This window comes from Dermacentor silvarum, chromosome 4 (assembly GCF_013339745.2).
Source record: "Dermacentor silvarum isolate Dsil-2018 chromosome 4, BIME_Dsil_1.4, whole genome shotgun sequence".
NCBI lineage: Eukaryota > Metazoa > Arthropoda > Arachnida > Ixodida > Ixodidae > Dermacentor > Dermacentor silvarum.
The window spans coordinates 175,277,308-175,292,793 of NC_051157.2; the positions used below are offsets into that span (position 1 = coordinate 175,277,308).

At 44.6% G+C, this 15,486-nt stretch overlaps 1 long non-coding RNA gene across 2 annotated transcripts; it reads left to right on the forward strand.

Moving 5' to 3' along the window:
• Nucleotides 1-1,264: 1,264 nt before the first annotated feature.
• On the forward strand, nucleotides 1,265-4,910 carry LOC119448412 (uncharacterized). Of its 2 annotated transcripts, XR_005191094.2 has the most exons (4): nucleotides 1,265-1,633; nucleotides 2,682-2,884; nucleotides 3,263-3,423; nucleotides 4,678-4,910. It is a non-coding gene; the product is annotated as an uncharacterized LOC119448412 (long non-coding RNA). The 2 variants fall into 2 exon arrangements; XR_007466553.1 differs by lacking the exon at nucleotides 1,265-1,633 and having other exon boundaries at nucleotides 1,647-2,884.
• The last annotated feature ends 10,576 nt before the right edge of the window (nucleotides 4,911-15,486 follow it).

Consider the following 15,486-nt stretch of genomic DNA (forward strand, 5'->3'; position numbering starts at 1 on the left):
AAATGGGGCAGAAACTTGGAGGTTAACAAAGAAGCTCGAGAACAAGTGAAAAACCACACAAAGAGCGATGGAACGAAAAATGTTAGGCCTAACGTTAAGAGACAGGCAGAGAGCGGTGTGGATCAGAGAGCAAACAGGGATAACCGATATTCTACTTGACATTAAGAGGGAAAAAATGGAGCTGTGCAGGTCATGTACTGCGTCGGATGGATAACGGGTGGCGCAAGTTAGAATCAGCTAGGCCACGACAGGGGTAATTGGCGATCGCAAGGAGAGGCCTTCGTCCTGCAGCGGACATAAATATAGGTTGCTGCTGCTGATGATGATGATTCTGGAGTACTTGTCCGCGTTGTGCCTCTCAGGAGTGCTAACAATCAGGATGTTCTGCTGATAGTTAGGACAAATAACGTCCTCATTGGTCTGCGACGGGTTAAGCCCGGCCGCTTCGACGATGTCCCTCCCGATGACGGTGGGCTCAGTCATGGTTATATTAAGTCCTACCCTTTGTCGCACCGCGATTTTGATGTGTTCCTTCGGCATAGGTGGCATGCGGGATGCTCTCACTATCCGGTTCTTGAATTTATCGTCACCCGTCTTCATGCTGGGCAACCCGCTAATGCAATGCCCAGCCTAGCGCGAAGTGCCTACGTGGCGGTCCACTCGCTCGATCTCTTCGAAGAGGCTGTTTTCAAGCCATATTCCTAAATATACTTTTCGGGGAGAAAATCGTCCCTTTCCACAATCATCTGCGCATCGCTGAATTGTCTGGAGTAGTCGCCGGCCCTTCCTGCGGCAGCGCCGTTTGACACGAAGCCTCCCCAGGAAGCAAAAGTCGGCTACAAGCCTTCCTGACTCGGCTTGACCCAGCTTGACAAGGCTAGTGCTAAGTTAAGCTCCAAATTAGACGTCTTCTGTATAGCTTATATGTCTAGTCTTGAAGACTTCTGCTGTAAGACCTGGTGGAGACGTACAGGCTCTGGTACACGTTTTTAAAGTCAATCTCCAAGTCTTGCAAGCAAAACTTGCGCACATTTTTACTACCAGCTTGCAACAATTCCTTCGACAGCACCATCAGTGGAATGATTACATCGTTATGGTATCGTCATATAACAGCTCTCCGCACAAAACAGTGTATTACCAGCGTACTGCAAGGTTTATGCTTGAGTCGATTTCGCATAGGCCGCTAGTTAGACGGTTACAGCGCGCGTACCAAGTATCAGCCATTGTGGAAGGTACCTTCCTCCATGGCCAATTCAAACCTACCGCGTCAGCTCAAACTGAAAGCCGCGCCATAGTTTCGTGTGCCCGTGATGGCAATACAACAAAACCTTTCAATAAAATGTGTGCCGTTATTACACAATTCGTAAAAGCTTTAATAAAACATTTTGAACGAAGTTTCACAGGCTAGTATAACATGGTGCGGCACAACAGTTGGTGCGCTACTATGGCTTGGCCGCTTCCAACGCTAGCTCCCGCGCCTGCCATGCTGCCGTTGCCGTGCATTGTCTCCGTTCGCGCTTGCAGTGTCGCGCATGGCCGCGCGCCCGCACTTTGCAAATGATTCAACGGGTCGCTTTCGTGCGCACATCGCATTCTCTGTGTGTTCCTGCGTTGGTGGCTCAGCTTCGTTTTGGTAAGTGGTTAAAGTTTTTCTCTCTTTAGAAAGCTCTGTCACACGATTGTAGCACCATGACCCTCTTGGTTGATTGTTTCTCATGCAATGGCTGTTTCGAATTTCCTCGCTGCACGTCCGATGTCACGGACACTATATATAAGCTCGTCAGGTTGGGATTACATTTTGGTTGGTGTGGGATCATTCACTGCCGTTAGCATCGACTGACCGTGCTAAAATTGTTACATCGGGAACCACTTCTCGCGGAATCGCCGCCTAGTTTCCTCGTGGTCGAAAGTTGCGAATGGTGCTGTAATTATATAAACGCGAGCTATGCCGCTTATTGACTTATATTACTTCGTTGATGGTCTTAGAACTGCATCACTATGCAAATAATATATCTGCGTCCCCGACTGATTGCATCGAGACGTAAGCACGTGCGTTTTATATACGTCCGCTGCATTCAGTTTGTGAAGAACAAATGCAAAGCAACAACAGCTTGATTTGGGCGAGTTGGTACATACTGAATAACGTAGGTACAGCGCAACAACTTTTGTAAGGAAACGGATACGCTGTACCAGCGTTTTCCTGTCTAATTGTTTCCTTCCAAAAATTGTTGCGCTGTACCTACGTTATCCAAAAGCAAAGCGGCGCACAAAAACAAAATGAGACTTTGTGCGAACTCCCTTGTTGCCCGTTGTATAAGATACGCTTTGATTCATTTTTTGTAGTACCCAAGGCCTTGAACAGCAAAAGTATGACAGCCTGCCCAATGCAAGCACTTCTATGGATGAATGCTACCCGTAGTGCAGTGAGGCCATGATTTCAGCGAAGAATACCAACCATAGTGACATAATCTTGAGCCAGGTTGCACCTCAGGTAGGGAATGATGGCACTAGTTCCCAAAAGCTTGGATGGGACTTGAAGTACTTACAACGAGCAGAGCAGGATCGAACATGTGCAGCTATACAGGAGTATACTCATGCATGTAGAAGTTGCGTCGTGCAACATGTTATTAGCTACCGTCCAAGCTGTCAAAGTGTGCATGGCTCTTGTCTATCTTTTCTAGGTGCTTTCAGACATTCACGTACTAATCACAGACATGGGAAGACTATAAGACGTCAAGATGAAAGGCTCCTAGCAGCTCTCAGTGTTCCCAACGAAACTGGCAGAATGGCAGTGGCTGATTACAAGCTGCCTTTGGTGAACAAAAAAAACGTGACCACATTAGAATCCGAGCAGAGCTCCAATCCTGCATTCTGATGACACCTTGTAAGTAAAAGCTTTATTAATTGACTACATGAGCACATTTTTATAATAACTCGTGCCAGGTGTAACTAATGCCTTTTATATGTTAAATTGACTTCATTGTTTTATTGAAATTGTGTGGCTTCATGTTTTTGAGTTGTATATGCAGTAGTTTCAGTTAATACTTTTTTTATACTATGGCTGTTTACATCTTGGCAGTTTTTGTGTGTAAATATTGCTGCAGTAATTTCTCTGGAATGCATAATCATCTAGTGTCATCTGCCTTACCTTTTCTGCGGATTTAATACCCGCCTTCATGCAGCCACTGTAATATCCACAGTGTGTATATTTGGTGTTTTCGGCTTTTAATCCCTTTTGTTCTCTTCCAAATTTTTTTTTCAGACACAACGGCTCTCTCTTATGGGGAGCTGGTACTTAAGAAGCTTTACTGCGGGCATCCTACCCACTATTTTCAGACTGTTTTGGTGGAAACTTAAGCTAGACTCTAGGCCAGCGGCGGAAAAAGAGCTTCAGGGACGTGCATGTCTACAGTGTCATGGAAGGTAAGATTAGAGGGCTGCTGTTTGACTTGGCCTAGAGATAAAGTGCAGTGACTCTTACTCACAAAATACATGCTGTTTTGAATGAAAAAAATAAATAAAAACATGAACACATTTGAAAAAAAATATCCAACCAGTGTAGCTAAGTCGGGTGGACATCTTTTTCTTTTATAAGCCTTCCTCCCCCTTGCAGTTCCATAGAAGTGATGTTCCACAAATTTTATTTACGATTTGCAAATCTGTTCGTATGTAGCAATGGTTCGGATATCAGCCACAACTGCTGATACCTTGTACACGTGCTACTTGCACTGTTTGACTAGATGGTTTGGTATTCCAGAAGCTATTCATAGCAATACCACGTGGGAAAATGTGATGACCGATGCCATTCGCCAAGCAGCAACTGCCTGGTTGAAGAATTGCAGCTTGCGAGCGGATAAAAAGCCAGCACGTTACGTTAAGCTTAGTGTTCAGGTAATTTCATATAGAAATTTAAGATATACTTACGTTTTTAACTGAGTCAGCATCATGTAGCATGTTTACATCTCATTAAAATCGACTGTTGGTTCTAGATCAGAAGTGCATGGTATGGGATTAACATTTTGTCTTGGCGTTCTAAACTCTACTTATATCAGTCTGTTCTCAATCGCCAGATAACTTCCAATGACCATCTATGCATGATGTTGTGACATCATGCTTTAGTGTGGCCATAGGGAAACTTGTATACATTCTGAAGAATTTTACTTTAGACAATAAATTCTGGGAACCCCAAGTAGAGTTGGCGTTCAGGGCCACTTGCTTACATGAAGCAGTGTAAAAGAAAGATATAAATATTTACTTCCAGGCAGGAAAAGGACATGGGAGATGCTTTAGGTGAACATGAAAAGGCATTTTAAATTATAGAATGAATTATACCTGTCTTCTGGCACTATGCTTATGCCTGCAGATTTTAAGCAGTTTTTTATGTGTTGTATTTGTTTCTTTTATGCCATTGTTCAGTCTTGTGGGGACAGCCACTGGAAGGCCAGGCTTAAAACAAGTATAACTATGCATCATGAGTGCATCAGTTCTATAATGTTTGAAAGTGGTGTGCGCATTACATGCCCTTAACAGTAGTCACCGAGAGAAAACAAAGTGTATTCGCTAATTTTTCTAATATGTAGAGATTATTTCTTAGTCATGTTTATGCTAAGCATTTGGCTTTTACTGGCCTTACTATAAGTGAGTCTGGTCTTTTTTCCCTTTTTTCGACTGGCGCAGATGCATCAAAGGATACTGGGCCTGCCGCCAGCTGACATGCCTTTCTTCCTCCTTAGTTCTGTTAAGATATGGGTTCAGTTTTTCTAGACATGCAATCCATAATATATGCAGTCTAGTCAATCAGTGCACGGCATTACATGCCATTCATTTCCTATGTATATATTTAGTCAGAATCAAAGCAGGACAAGCACATGTACATAATTTGCAAGAATAAAATTTTGTTTTTTGCTAATTTTGCTGCCTCTTTAACATTGTTATGAAATGCTGGCTACAGAAGAGGCATTTTACAAGATGTCTTTTCAATGTGCCTCATTCAACACCCTTGTGTGCTGCATGAATTTTGCTTGTGTTAGCAGTATACCCAAATTAATTGTGCGCTAATGCAGATCACTGGTACTGCTATTGTTTTCTTGGAACCAGTGGTGCGATTCAGGATTTCTAGGAAATGTACATATATTGAATGCGACTGGCTTTAACTTCAAAATAAAAATACGCAAAGCTACTAAGTTGAAAAAATTTCAGTATTATGTGCTAAATGCATGCTTTTCCAAAGGCATAAATATTAAAGGCTGCATAGATTCCATAGTTTGGTAATGAAATCTGTCAAGGTATAATAGTGAGAGCCCATCTGTGACATGCAAACATGTATACATACATATGCCAACAATGTCATTTATGCACTGAAATAACATTCTTCCGAAGTGAATAGACTCGCAAGAACATTAATACACTTTGCAAGTGAACAGCACTGTAGAAATTGCATGTCGCACACGGCCTCTCAACATTATACCTTCACAGATTTTATTACAAACTGTGAAATCTATGTGGCTCCTTTTAATATTTATGCCTTTGCAAAAGCATGCATTTAGACCATTATACTGAACTTTTTCAGCTTAGTAGCTTTGGTGTGTTTTAGTTTTGAAGTTAAAGCCAGTCACATTCAATATATCTACATTGGTTAGAAATCCTGAATCACAAGACTGGTTAGAAGAAAAGCATATCAGGACCCGCGATCTGCATTTGTGCATGGTTAACATATGCATTATTTAACCTTTTTTTTGCAAGGTGGATTGCATAATTTCTCCGGCAAGCAAAATAATCCTTTATACGAAAGTTCTACAGATAGTCTAACGAACAGCTTGCCAAGACTTCCCCAAGACGAATACGGAGGGAGCATTAGCTTGGCTTCAGGAGTGCTTGTGGAGTTCTAAGGCTACTACTCGGCTTGTAGAAGCCGGATAGTAGACAACCTCTTGGCTTGAACAAGCCCAAATGTAGACGTCTTCTAGATGGGTTTGTGCTACCTGGGTCGTTAAGAAACGCGGCGGCATGGTCCGAACACAAAAGGTCTTAAAAAAGGGAAATTGTACACCCACCGTGAGAATCTTGGTATCAGAGTAATTCACAGTGCTTTACAGGTCGATTGGCACACTTTTTGTGAGGATTGCAGGTGATTTCGCGGACAAAACATTTGAGAAAGCGGGAACCGATGCTTCCATGTCTGTACTGCTTGGCTTCTTTTTCTTCTTCTCCGGCCATTAATGGTGGCACCATCAACTTTGGTGCCATTGAAATTTCCGGACGGTCACATTTTCTACCCATGAGCCTTCTAAGGATTTCGCCTTAATAGTTTGAAGTTCAGGGCGTATGCCTACACTTATTTAAGTGTTCGGGCAAGTATATGGCGTTTAATGACAATATTGAAGCTGTACACGGATACTTGGTTCCGCGCAGCTGACGGAGACATGGAACGCACAGACGTTGATGTCGCCAATCCTTCAAGCAGTGGAAGTTTCCCTGCCAGCATCAGCGGCGACGGAAGGCAAGAGGTACCGCCAGTTATCTTAGTGCCGCTGCCTTTTACATATATTCATGCATCTACGGATGCAAGTGGACAAAGTTCGGCTCCCAGTCCTGTGGCACCTCCAACAGCATTTATCAGGACATCTTCGGGTGCAAGAGCACAGGGTACGGCTCACAGTTCGGCGACATCGCATCCAACAAGCCCACATTATCCAAGAAGCGGGGCTCCCAGAACACCCAGCACAAGCGCTAATACAACCCAGCCCACAAGTGTATCAGTACAAGCGAAAGGTAAGTGTCTCGGTGCGAATACGTGCGTTTACTTTTTGTCTGGCCTGAGCAAACTACAGCTGACCAAAGAGGCACTGACTGCTCCTCTTGAGGTGAAAAAAGTGAACATTTGTTCCGGTGGAGCAGCCCATTGTCGAGCGATTCAGGAAGTGTACCGGGTTGCCGGTCAAAGACAAAAAGCGGGCAAGCTTGTACTCAGTCGTACAAAGCTTAGTTAGGCACAGCGAAAGTGTCAATCCTGAAGTCTTACTGGCTGATACTGCTAGGTACTACCTTGATTGCTGCTAGGTCTTAACTTGGCTTAACTTAACTACGCATGTAGGGAAGGTATTCTCGAGCGATCATTTTCGGAGGTACCTTCCATTTCACGACCTTTAGCGTGACTAGCTCTGAGCGCGTCGGCGCCTAGGAGCGGCAGCGTTCCTGGCATGCCACAAACGCAGGCAGGAAGGCAGGAGCAGTGTCTGTGTCGGGCGAAGCGAGCGCGCACGTGCGCCGGCGGTTACTAGGCAACGCGAGCTGACGTCATCGCTACTGTTTCGGCGCATGCGCGGCTAGGCAAAGCGGGCGGCGCCGGCAGCAGCTCTGCGCGTCCTCGTTGGTGCTGCTACAATTTATTTCTCTCTTTCTCTCACTCATTTTATTTAGTTCGGACCACGGTGTAAAAAAGTAAGGTGATCCGACGGCGGCGCGAGGCGCGGCCACTTAGTGTGACTCTACGCACGCCGCTGCCGCAAAGGGCAGCACCTGTACTGAAGGCCACTTTTTCGCTCGCTTTGCTGGCGCTTTTATGGGCACGCGCGACAGAAGTGCTTTATTTCGATGAATATATGTCGTTCGCCTGCTTAAAACGACTCTACTTGGTTGGAGGAACGTCCTTTTATCTTTCTGCCGACATTCCCATTGACTCCGACGCGGCGAGCAGCGGTAAGCGCAGCGCACCGTCTGCTCGAGCAGACGACGCGTCTCTCTCGTGTTCGAAATGACGGTATTTTGACTAAGTGGCATGAAACCTTCTACCTGCTCAGGATTTGGCGTCTAAATAACGAAAAATTGCATATCTTTGGGTATGGGTGTTTAAATGCTGACGGAGGTCGTAAATTATCCACTGTTGTGCCGCTTCTCCAAGGCCTCCTGAACACGTGCTGCCCCTAGCGGCGGCGCTCACTTCCGGTCACATGAAGTGGCCGCTCTCTCGCCCCAGCGCGGGCGCGCCATCGGAACACCTATCTTCTTACACCGTGGTTCGGACTGCGTCCGGGCGCCTTTAGCAGTGTTTGCGTTTGCTGGCTCTTGGTCCCTATGCTAGTACACTTATGGCAGTCTTCTTGAATATTTTTTACGATGTCTTCGTTTGTCAAATTTTTTTGGAAAAGCTTATTTCCTAGACAACAACATAGAATGTATTTCTCAAAGGCAACCTTAGAGTGCCGGCCAATGGAGCACAGTCCAGAGCGGTGTGCGTTTTTCATGCGCAGTTCTAAACTCTGCAGCGGTAGCTTACGTGGATAATAAAAGCAGGATAGAACATTGTAGTTAAGCGACCATACTTACATACCGTGTTGCAACAAGCACATAACGCTAGCTATATATCACTTCTACACGTTTACCTTGACTTTAACCCTCCAAAACTTGTTTGCCCACGACGAGCTGTTCATTGTAAAAAATCTAATTTGCGCATTTATTCACAAGCGTTCGGCAGTAGCACGAAGAGTGAAGAACACTGCAGTATATATTCTGCCAGTGTCGTTCCCTTTTCGAACTGCTTCTCAATATTAAGCCTGTTCTTAACCGCTATATTTTATTTGGCGGTAATTTTATTAAAGCTAATTGAGTCTTTAAGCTGTTTGCCGCCCACAAAAAAGCATGGACCAATATTGATTCTCTTTTCAGTGCTACACTCTCTACTCAGTACAACAATTTACCGGTGCATGTTGCTTGGGAAACCGTTGTGACCGATCTGCTCGGTGAAACAGACACAGCTGCTCACCGTGAATTTCTGGGCGAAATATGCCTTGTAGACCGTATGGATGCACTCAGAAAGAAGCCGAAGCTTCATTCTTTAATGGTATTCGACACATTGGAAATATCAGCATTCACCGAAGGAGGTCAGAAAACTTGGCGTACCTTAAGCTTCACCTTTAAGAGTGGAACGCGATGGTCTTGCGCCAGCTGATTCAAATTTTAGCTTGCGAATTACCTCATATCATCCCCCCACCAAACTTTCTGCCATCCTCGACTGTGCTTCTCTTCCCTTGGCATCCATTCTGTAACTCTAATAGTCCGCCGGTTATCTGCCCTACGCATGACATGGCCTGCCAGCTCCATTTCTTTTTACAGCGCAGCTGTACATGGCTAGGATCCCGGGGTGTCTTAGTCGCATTACGTCAACAGAAAACAGTGGTGAGCTCATCCCAGCGGAAGTGCAGGGCAGAGAAATAGCTCATGCCGCCATAAGGCACAGACTACAAGCAGTGGCTCATCGCAAGTAACAAGGGGTTCGTGTTTCGGAATTATGTTTTCTCCTATATTCAAATTATAGTCCGACGCTATCATGTCTGCATTATGGGTGTAAGTCGTACTTTAATAATTTTCTGACGCATTTTACTTTAATAAATTCAATTAGTTCAGTAACGCCTGCGAGCCACGCGGAGGGGCTGCGTGGTTCTGGTTCGGGATGATTTTTTCTGACGGACAGCACCGCCGATGGCGGACTCTCACACCATATTTTTTGCGACACGGGGCCCTTAACGCTGTCGCGTTAAAAATCAAGTCAGTTCATATTAGGCTTGTATATAGTGTCTTCTTTGTGAGGCGGGTATACGAGGGCGTCTTTTATGGACTGACGCTGCGAATAGCTCTCAGTTGGTATATATAGTTAAACAGCATTGTCGTTCGACACATCGTCACGCAAACGGTAGTTTGATTTTCTTTTTCCAGGCAGCCTAAGCTGCACTCAAGTGCATATAGTATACGCGTATTATAGGTATTCCAATTGGCGCTGTAAAGCACTGCTTCATGGTTTCTATTCGAAGTTGTAGCGAACGGATGGGTTTCGCGAACGAGGCATGCCTCGCCATAACGCTATAACGATAGTCGGTTGCTTCTATTGCGGGAGGTGTCTGCCATATTGTCGATAAAGACCGCTTCAGGCCACTATGAAAGATTTCATCGGTTATAACGGCTCGGCTCTTGATCTTAACTACGAAACTTTTTCCTTCAACTGATAACTATACATACGCGAAGCGCAGTCGCGTTAAAAGCCATGTAAAATGCTTTATCTGGGCGGCTATTTCGGAGAACGGTGAAAGTAGTAGCAAATGCATTTCGTAATAAATGGGCGCCTAACTCTTCCTTTTACGCATTACTATACGAGTGCAGTGCCCAGATTTGAGCAGAACAACTCACCAGAGCAATAAGAAGCTTGACGAAAGCTTTGCAGGTAGTATCGTATTCTAAGATACTGGGGCGGAATTCACTAAGCGAACTTACGAACAAATTTTGGCTTAAGAAAAATCGCACGAAAAAAGCGTCTTCACAAAGCTAAAACTGTTCGTAAGATCAGCAAGCTTACGATGCCCGCCGCTGCGAAGACGAGCGCTGCAGTCGAGAAAATCCCAAGCCCTTCGTGTGTCGAGAAAATGGGGGTATGCGAAGCTTGTCGTGTGTGTATCTGAACTTCGTCACGGTAGCGTAATGTTCACAACGTGTCACGGTAATAAAACATAAACGTTTATTAAATGTATACAGCGAGTGAAGGAAATGCACAGTGGAACAGAAGGAAATGTTGCACGAAAGGGAAACAAAAGTGGAAGGAAAGGACACGAAAAGTATTAGGAAAGAGAAAGGAAAGTAGAAGGTCAAGTACACATGACAAGCTTCGCTTACCGCCCTTTTCTCGACAGGGGAAGGGCTGGTGACTTTCTTTCTTTCTCTCTCTCTTTCTATATTATCTATTTCTTGCTCTCTCTTTCTCTCTCACCTACTCTTCCTTTCTTTCGTTCTTTAACTCCTTCTCTTTCTTTCTTTGTTGTCCCTGGTATGTGCCATTGAGCTTGGACCCTTTCTGCACTATCATCAGTATCGGCCCACTTTTCAGCTTGAAATGTGGGCCGATCCCCCACCACCACCACCACCACTACTGCCGAAACATGTGAGACTTTAAAGCTTCGTTTAAAAATGCATCTATCTAAGGGTAGTACAGGTGCGAACTTCTGTACTTCCGCCAATAATAAGCGTAAGTCGATTCACAAAACGGAAACAGCCGTCGTAGATGACGACTTAAGAAGAAATTTCTACGATAGGGGTGTAGCAGTCTTACGAACATCCTTGTCTCTATGTGCGCTGCTCGAACTGATGCAGGTAAGCGTTGGAACGCGCTGTTGCGGAAGATTGGCCAGAGGCCACAACTGAGAGCCGATGATGGCGCATGCTTATATATTTGCGGCGCACAATGATTTGCCATCTCAAAGTGCATTAAGCTGTTTCAGTGCATAATGGTATTGAGCGCGCACTGCTGTGGAAGGCAGTAAGATTAATGGTGTCCGGCGAACTTCTGCCTAATGTCTGCTAGACTCTATTTCCGTATGCGCGCAGTAGCCTGAATTTTCATACTCGTCATGGCACTGTATTGGGTGTTACCAAACATAAGTGCAGTAACCGTCAAGTTTGTCATTGATGTGTTTGAAGCCCAATTATATCGTAGTTTTTTTCTAGTTTGAACTTTTTGTTGCTCATAGGGCTGCGGATGATTATTTTTTCCAACGCTTTGAGGCTATAGTTCTCCATGCGAGATGGAACAATGAAAAAACGCCTAAGCATTTCTAGTTATGAAAACTTGTTGCTGCTGCTCAATTCGCTGTCGTCTTCTGTGCTGTTAGCCTCAGCTTTCTATTATAGAGCTCATAGTTTTAATTCAGCACAAAGTTGAAGCGACGTAGTGTCTGTGCCCACGGTGTTGCTCATTATGTGGCCTACGGTGTGAACCAACGTATGCGCACGACAGATGGCAATCCTGTCTATGATATGACGCTGGACGTCAATACCATGAAATAAAAAAAATAAATGGCGTATAAAATGACGTACCACCATTGTGATGGTGTGAAATAAAATGCATCTCACCAACGTAGCGAATAACTGTCGCATGCGTCCAAACACACACACACACACACACATTTATGTTTATAACCACAAATAGGCGCATAACTGGAGATACGTCTTTTTTGGTAAAAACGAGTGCCGCATAACGCTCCTGAAAACACCACTATGTTTTGTTTTGAATTTTTTTTATTGCTAGCAGGACTAGAGTTGAACTTTTTTATTGCCATGACTCGTCACTTTTCAAACTTATTTTTCTAATGTCCCTCTTGCTTGGGCCAATGAATTTGCCTGCAGTATGATTAAATAAATAAATAAATAAATAAATAAATAAATAAATAAATAAATAAATAAATAAATAAATAAATAGGTACACAAAGCCAGTACAGGGCACAGCCAACGGTAAAAGCAGACGGCATAAAAAAATGTGACAGCAGACGACAGCCATTGTCTTCTTGTGATTGGCCGGAGATTCTTATTCTACCCAAGACTAACATCAGTCCTGGGCGAAATGACGTCACTCACGTCTTTCAGTCGCTGCGTGCGATGTTCTGTCTATAGTTCTCTTCTCTCACTTTCACCTAAGAAACCATTCATAGGTAAAGTACCTATATACTAAAAGTACCGCCATCTACTCTTTACTCCGCCGTCTCCTCTCCCAAAGCGCTTGTTTCTTTCTTTATTTTTTGCTTGCGCAAGGAAGTCGACGTTGAAGCTTTCAGGCCGGGCTCGCACCGCCGCCGCTGCCGGCGACTGCGGCTGCGCAGTGTAACTTTCAACATTGCTCTCAGGCGGAAAAAACAAAAAAAAAAACAACATATAAAGAAGTGAAAGCGCGCGCTATCATCGTCCAATCGGAGATACAGGAGAGAGAAACAGCGTTGATCAAAGGATGGCGGTAATTTTCTTATATAGGGACTTTATTCATAAGCGTTTGGGAATTCAGCGCAGGAATTTTCGTCCAGCGGGCAACAGTCTTACCGTGCTCCGAACCTGCTGCGCTGTAGTCAGGTCAACATGGCGGCGCGAAAAAGCCGATCACAGTGGCCCGGTATCGTGAAGTGAAGAATATGGAGCGTGCCCGACACTCAGCGCGGTCACAAAAACGCGTCGCATCAGCAAGGTCAGCATTAACGCCGCTCGAATTACGCTGCATTGTGCGCTCTGCCTGCGGCGCACAGTTTGATGACTCAATCAAGTGTGCTTGGACAAAGCTACGACATTCCTATCTAATTAGCAGTGTAAGTGCATATTGTAGGGATAGTACTGAAGGACTGAACGAACTTCACATTAAGGCCAGAGTGCTTGTGGCATACGGCTGACAACTCAATAATTATTTAATTATGAGTAACTTCCATAGTTTCCTTCAGACAGCACACGTATCCGCAACTTCTCAGCCTTCGACTCTGCCTCGGTGATAGCTGTGGCTTCACATGTTTTAATTGGCCGCAAGAAAAGTTGAAAAATACTTATTCAGAAAATGGTCAGGTGAGGAGACGCAATCTCCAGTTACATTAATTGAATGCTTAGAACAAGTATTCAAGCTATGAGAGTGGGGAGGATCGAGGACGATGATCAACGGCGAATATGTAAACCTTAAGGTTGCCGATGACATTGTCCTCTTCAGCAACGCTGGGGACGCATTGCAACAGTTGAGGACCTTAACCGAGAAAGTGTGAGAGTAGGTTAACAAAGGAAATGTTTAATAACTTGCCAATTGAACAAGAATCCATGATCGGTAGTCAGGCTTTAGAGTATGTAAAGGAGTAAGATTATATTGGTATATTACTCAGAGAGAACCCTGATCATGAGGCGCAAACTTACATTAGAATGAAAATGGGTCGGAGTGCATACGGCCGGCATTACCAAATCGTTACCGGGAGCTCACGGCTCTCGCTCAAAAGAAAAGCGTACAATCACTCCATTCTTCCTGTACTATCATATGGAGAGAAACGTTGAGGTTAACAATGAAGTGTGAGAATAAGTCAAGGACCGTTCCAACAAGCGATGAAACAAAAAAATGTTACGCCTATGGCAGAGGAAGAGAGCGCTGTGTATCAGAGAGCAAACGGGGGTATAGTGCTAGTTGAAATTAAGAGGGAAAATAGGAGCTGGGCAGGCATTCGGCGTCGGCAAGCGATAGCGTTCTTGGTACTGTGCCAACCTTGGTTAGCCTGCCTGCGTTTGTCGCATGACAGGAGCGCTGTCACCCGTAGGCGCCCACGCGTATCCAGCGCTAGTCACGCGCTAGTCACGCGAAATGTCGCGAAAGGGAAGGTACCTCCGAAAATTATCGCTAGAGAATTCCTTCCTACATGCGCAGTTAAGTTATACCAAGTTAAGACCTAACAGCAACAAAGTTCATACCTAGCAGTAGCTGCCAGTAAGCTTCGCTTTGCCTAAGCTTTGCGCGACCGAGTGAAAACTTGCCTGATTCTTAGTAGCACTGACGCGATTCAAGCCCTGTTGCAAGAGCTGTGTGAATATCTGCTGCACACTGTCCTAGAAAACGTGGTACTACTAATCTCTTGGAAATCAACGTTTATTGCTAAACAAGTAAGTTAGCGCAATAAAAGACGCATAGAAAGGGAGATAAAGACACGCGCTACGTCGGTGACTGAAGACTGCTGAGGATACACACAAAAAGAAGAGCCCAATGTGCGAGAAATATATTCTAGAAGAATTGGCATTTCGTCTAGTTGGTTTTCGATAACGGAACAAGTAAATTAGCGCAATAAAAGACACCTATATTGAGTTCATTGGGAGGCCGTTTTATCAGTGCCTTGGAGATCGCAGGGAGGGGTCTTCGTTTTGCAGTGGACTTAAACATCGGCAGATGATAATGATGATGGTGATCGCATTGTCGTCAGGCCGGCGTCGTTATACACCTTTGTCGTTTTATCGATATCATCTCTTATTTGTCATTCTATCATCACTGCGTCGTCGTCATGCCTCGATGCTCATGGGCGACCTCGGCAAGCGAGCGCCATAATAAAGTCGGACGATATCGTTGTATGTGGCATGTAGCCGAAGAACGAAAGTCTCAGAATTACCACTGCACGCGTTAAATAAACATGACTTCAGGAATATGGTCTATCGCTACATTGCTCGTTTGCTATTGGTATTACCATCGACAGTAATCATGAAGTGAGTTATGCCGTAATTTCTTTATTAAAATATACGTCAGGTATGTTTTCGTCGTCAGGCAGACAGCTCGAGCCTCAATAGCAAGGCATTGCCCTTTATGTTATCACAGCTAGAGATTTTCCCTTCTATATCTGTCTTGCCATTCTTGTAAATCTCCATGGTACCTTTTGGTTCCATTTTTTATTCATTGTGTTCTTCCTTTTTTTCTGATAATTCCTGGTTGCCTATTTACCCTCTCAATTACCCTGTACTTGGTTGCCAACTTTCTTGGCCTTGTCCTCTATGCTGTATCCAGGCTTCTCAAGTAAAGATACTTGTGCACTTTAGCCGCCCATTTATTTGATCCATCTTCCGGTCTTTCTTCAAAACTAATTTTTCTCTGCGCTTCTCGCTTCTGTGACTTCAAACAAGGTCGTCTCATGTCACCCCGCACTGCCTCATTTGTGGTTTTGCCGTGGGCTACCCAAGCCA